General features: G+C 40.7%; 1 long non-coding RNA gene across 1 annotated transcript in view; it reads left to right on the top strand.

Moving 5' to 3' along the window:
- Positions 1–847: 847 nt before the first annotated feature.
- Positions 848–6,000, top strand: part of LOC133478395 (uncharacterized) — a 51,416-nt gene continuing 46,263 nt past the window's right edge. The window contains exons 1-3 of the long non-coding RNA XR_009788665.1: positions 848–1,065; positions 2,319–2,509; positions 3,299–3,381. This is a non-coding gene — a long non-coding RNA (uncharacterized LOC133478395). The remainder of the gene's footprint in view (positions 1,066–2,318; positions 2,510–3,298; positions 3,382–6,000) is intronic.

The raw sequence follows: 6,000 nt of genomic DNA, 5'->3' as shown, positions 1-6,000 counted from the left end.
ATCCAAAGGAGATGCACACACACTTCTTTCAATGGAAGGCCCAGTACAAGAGCTTTTCCACGCGAAAGGCGCGGTGCGTTCAAGACAACCAAATCCAGCTGCCGGACGCTTTTTTTTTTTTTTTTTTTTTTTTTTTAACCCACAGTAATACCATATATTGGAGATGTCATTTCAATCACACGCTTGAGTGCTGGATCACGACACAAGTCCACGCGAAGATCGATCGATAAAGCGGTCCGCAGTTTGTAAACTTTTGACACCCTGCCTGGGTCGCATTTGCTGGCCATAAATTTTTTTTTTTTTAAAAACAACAAACAAAAAAATGCAAATGTAATTGGTTGAACATATGTGACTGATCATAACATATATGATGTGATTTGAGCTGCCATTGTGGACTGAACGCCAGATAAGACGCAACGAGACGTTACAAAGAAATCATAAACCGCTGCGCCCACCCAAATGAACGCAGCCCCATGCTGATCCAGTGCAGTTATTTCACCGGAGCTATTTAATTCATTTGGAAGTTTCTCGCTCGCCGCATTTCTCCACAGCCTCACTCACCTCTATTGGTGCTCGAGCAGGTCTGCCTTCGAACCGGGGCCGGATGGTCTGCTTTCCGGAGCGTCTCCAGGCTTACCGGGGTTTCCCTGACCGGGGTAGCCGGCTCCGAGGCGCTGTTGCCCGGGTCGCTCGCTGGATCAGGCGGGGACTCCATGTTGGATGTGGTGGTTCGCTGCCTAGCTGCGGCGTGCACTTCAAACTATGTTCTCTTCCTTGTGTTTATTATTTTTTTTGTTTTTTGGTTTTTTTTGCTCCGCTCCACCAAGCCTCGGCGATGTAATTTGGAGTAGAAGTAACAATATGACAAATGCGAGCGTGTGTGGAGGTGGGTGTGCGGGTTTGATTGTCCACTGGCAGCGCTAGTGAGCGCTCCACTCATGCAAACTAAAGAGGAAAAAAAAGAGAAAAAAAAAGAAAAAGAGGGAGAGGTTGTCAATAGAACGAGGAACACACTCAAGGCCTTACAAGTAAACCACGCTGAACGAGCCGGTGCACTTTTACAGGGTAATGGCACCTTCTTGTTAACGTCACGTCACTGAACTCTTCTTTTCGCTCGCGCATGGTTTAAATTAGGAGGTGAAGTGGTTGCGATTAATGCCACCTACAGGGTACGGCTGCACTTGTAACGAAACTCTTCAGAGTGGATATGAATGCTTCAAAAACGTGCAACGGAGCAGAAACTCATTTCAAACGCGTGTGAAATCATACCAACTTAAGTGAAGTGCCGAGCACACGCAGGGGTTCTCCACTAAAAGTCGAGATTGACAGCAGTTTGACAGGAGACTTCTGCTTTATGAGAGAAGGTGTCGTAAACGACTGCCGTCAGGCGTCGCCGTGGCGACCAGCACGCCCTTGTACGGCTTGTCGCTACGGTTCAAAGCAGCATGCTGCATCATGTGATCACGAGACGCACACGCGGTGGACTGTGACATGCTTCTGCCCTCTTGAGAACTCTTTCACCGTCTTTATGAATTTACACCACATAGAGGGAAAAAAACATAAATACTGCAGCTTTTCTAGAAGGGCAACTACTTTGCTTTATATTGCTCTTCAGGTTTGGGACATTTCTATCACGTTTTTATGGCCACATTTCAGGTGACTTACTGGGCTTCTCTGAGATGTGTGATTAATCAAACATAATATTCTACCACTAAAGCAATTTTTTTCTGTCCAGAGCTGCAAATAACTGTACTGTTGGCATCTTATTTTAGAGATAATAATGTGCTTTATTATTTATTATTATTTTGATAAAACAGTCAAATTCATTGATACAGTGTTGCCTCGAGATACGTGACCGCGTTTGTGACTCAGAACAATATTATCTAAAATCATCTTACCCCATTGAAATGAATACAAATGCCATTATCTGTTCCAGCCTCCCCCACATTTTTTTAATAGGGAAAATAGCACCCCATAGTACCTTGGTCTCGCCCTCTAAAACACAATTCGCTATTTGTATTGACTGTAATGAATAACTTCAGAATTGAATCGTTACTCCTTGTACTATTCTGAAATAATAGTCAAAGAAATAAAACATCCAATTAGATTTTTTTTAAAACCATCTATTGAACTGTAAACGGAGGACGCTGGCATGTTTTGGCCATGTTTTTAATTTAATTTACATTTGGTTATCCTCAAAAAGGCCCAGCAAAGGATGTACTTCCTGCAGCTTCTTAGGAAACACGGCCTGTCACAGGAGCTGTTGAGGCAGGTATACACAGCTGTCATCGAATCAATCCTATGTTCTTCCATCACAGTCAGGTTTGGTGCTGCTACACAAAGGACAAACTCCGACTGCAACGGACAATCAAAACTGCTGAAAAGATTGTCGGTACCCCCTTCCCACCCTTGAGGACTTGCACGCTGCCAGAACTAAGACAAGAGCGTGCAAAATTCTCTTGGACACCTCCACATCCCGGTCAGCACCTCTTCCAGCTCCTTCCCTCAGGTAGGCGCTACCAAACAATGCAAACTAAAACAAGCAGACATTCCAACAGCTTCTTCCAACTTGCCATTAACTTCTTAAACACTTAATTTACAATTCCATTGCAACATGCTGCCAATTTTTTGTCTTGAGTTTGTTGTGACATTTCTGTTCATTACTCGTGCACTCACTGTAGTAGTCTCACCATGCTGCACTATTTGCATATCTGTTGTTGACCAATACTGGCCACTCATGTGCCTGAGTACCATCTGCAACATTTGCACAATCGACATTGTCCCAGATTATCGCACTTCTAGTCACTTTAAACTACATACATTTCTTGAAGTCTTGGCGCCCTTTGCACAATGGTCATTCCACCGGACTATTGTTCTATTAGTCATTTCAAACTGCTCTAATCGCTAGAGGACTCTGCATCTTTTTGCACTATTGTCCCAAAAAATATATATATATTGTACCGGCATTACCACATTACTGGCAACATTCTATTGCTCAGTAACTGTTTATTATTATTATTATTATTATTATTATTATTTTTTATGTCTCAAAAGTATTCTGTGTCAATTGATTGTCTGTTGACGTACGAGAGCGGCTCCAACTACCGGAGACAAATTCCTTGTGTGTTTTTGACATACTTGGCAAATAAAGATGATTCTGATTCTGAATAGGTCATGTCACGTACATGCGTTACCTAAACTAGTGAGAAAATATTTTTTCCCTGTTTCTGTGGCGGTATGTTATAATCATTCAACATTCCTGTTATTAGCCCATATATTATCTGTCCTTTTTATAAAGGTTGCCCTTGCTACCACATGCCCCATACCAGCTACAGTATATAACGTGCAACTGACCATCTTGCCCAACACCCGTTTGATCAGGTAAGAATTGAATGTGATTTTCAATGAGAATAAAATATGGGCAGCAACAGCTACTACTGTAGCTTTCATACAGAGTTGGGAGTGGCAGTTGCCATAAAAACCAATACAGAGTTTCTTAAAAATCTTAAAAGCCTGCAACTGTTGCACTGGGGTTGACCAGTCCAGTACACATAGACATGAATAACCATTCGGCAGATCGTAAGCATTTTGTGAAGGGCTTCAGTGTTTTTGTATCCATATTTCTCCTGCTACTTCACCATTTTTTTAACCTGGCTCACACAATGAATTACTTCATGTAGTTGTTCACAATCATCTGTCTTTGTTAAAATTTTATGTATCAAAAGTAATAGTGGTATCAGTACTTGGGATCGGTATCAGTGAGCACTCGAGTGAATACTCATACTGGTATCGTCTGGAAAAAAAGTAGTATCAAACATCCCTTGTCGTACATAGAAAATGATCAACCCCCAAAATTTGGATGCATGAGACATCACTTTTGGCTGGCAAATGTACAACCCCAATGCCAATGAAGTTGGGACGTTGTGTTAAACAAATAAAAACAGAATACAATGATTTGCAAATCATGTTCAACCTATATTTAATTGAATACACTACAAAGACAAGATATTTAATGTTCAAACTGATAAACTTTATTGTTTTTAGCAAATAATCATTAACTTTGAATTTTACGACTGCGGCACGTTCCAAAAAAGCTGGGACAGGTGGCAAAAAAGACTGAGAAAGTTGAGGAATGCTCATCAAACACCTGTTTGGAACATCCCACAAGTGAACAGGCTAATTGGGAACAGGTGGGTGCCATGATTGGGTATAAACGGAGCTTCCCTGAATTGCTGTCATTCACAAGCAAAGATGGGGCGAGGGGTCACCTCTTTGTGAACAAGTGTGTGAGAAAATATTCTGACAGTTTTAGGACAATGTTCCTCAACGTACAATTGCAAGGAATTTAGGGATTTCATCATCTACGGTCCATAATATCATCAAAAGGTTCAGAGAATCTGGATAAATCACTGCATGTAAGCGGCAAGGCCGAAAACCAACATGCCCGTGACTTTCGATCCCTCAGGCGGCACTGCATCAAAAATCGACATCAATGTGTAAAGGATATATACACATGGGCTTAGGAACACTTCAGAAAACCAATGTCAGTAAATACAATTCAGCGCTACATCCGTAAGTGCAACTTGAAACTCCACTATGCAAAGCAAAAGCCATTTATCAACAACACCCAGAAACGCCGCCGGCTTCTCTGGGCCCAAGCTCATCTAAGATGGACTGATGCAAGGTGGAAAAGTGTTCTGTGGTCCGACGACTCCACATTTCAAATTGTTTTTGGAAATTGTGGCCGTCGTGTCCTCTGGGCCAAAGAGGAAAAGAACCACCCGGACTGTTATGGACGCAAAGTTCAAAAGCCAGCATCTGTGATGGTATGAGGCTGTGTTAGTGCCAATGGCATGTGTAACTTACACATCTGTGAAGGCACCATTAATGCTGAAAGGTACAGACAGGTTTTGGAGAAACATATGCTGCCATCCAAGCAATGTCTTTTTCATGGATGCCCCTGCTTATTTCAGCAAGACAATGCCAAACCACTTTCTGTACATGTTACAACACCGTGGCTTCGTAGGAAAAGGGTGCGGGTACTAGACTGGCCTGCCTGCAGTCCAGACCTGTATCCCATTGAAAATGTGTGCCGCATTATGAGGTGTAAAATACGACAACAGAGACCCCGGACTGTTGAACAGCTGAAGCTCTACATCAAACAAAAATGAAAAATAATTCCACCTACAAAGCTTCAACAATTAGTGTCCTCAGTTCCCAAATGTTTACTGAATGTTGTTAAAAGAGAAGGTGATGTAACACAGTAGTAAACATGACCCTGTCCCAGCTTTTTTGGAACGTGTTGCAGCCATAAAATTAAAGGTTAATGATTATTTGCTAAAACAATAAAGTTTATCAGTTTGAACATGAAATATCTTGTCTTTGTAGTGTAGTCAATTAAATAGAGGTTGAACATAATTTGCAAATCACTGTATTCTGTTTTTATTTGTTTAACACAATGTCCCAACTTCATTGGAATTGGGTTTGTAATAATATGATATAAAAATGTAATTATTTTCAATAGCAATGGTGATGAAATAATTATTAATGATAAAAATACAGTCAACATACTCTAAATATTCATTTATTTTAAAAAAAATTACAGTACATTACTGGATCACTAAACATTACAGTATTCTACTGGCAGCAGTGATCTTGTAAAATACAGTATTTTACTGAATATTAATTTACAGTATTATGCTGGATTAATTTACTGTATTTTACAGGATCACTGCTGCCAGTAAAATACTGTCATTTTTACAGTGTAGGCTAATACACGCCTCCTTCAACGGCAGGTGGAGGGCTCCGAGCTACAACTGCATACTATGCGCAGTAAGTCCAAATGTCCTAAGTCACAAGTATGTGAAACTGAAAAATACCGTATTATACTTTAAAATCAATTTATGAATTATTACCATTCGATTTTTTCAGGAGCATAATAACTCTCAAAATCATCTTTATTTCCCATCACCACAATGTCTTTTGTATTTTTTCACTATC

The sequence above is a fragment of the Phyllopteryx taeniolatus genome, chromosome 5 (assembly GCF_024500385.1).
Source record: "Phyllopteryx taeniolatus isolate TA_2022b chromosome 5, UOR_Ptae_1.2, whole genome shotgun sequence".
Classification (NCBI taxonomy): domain Eukaryota; kingdom Metazoa; phylum Chordata; class Actinopteri; order Syngnathiformes; family Syngnathidae; genus Phyllopteryx; species Phyllopteryx taeniolatus.
This window is presented reverse-complemented; position numbering and strand designations above follow the sequence as displayed.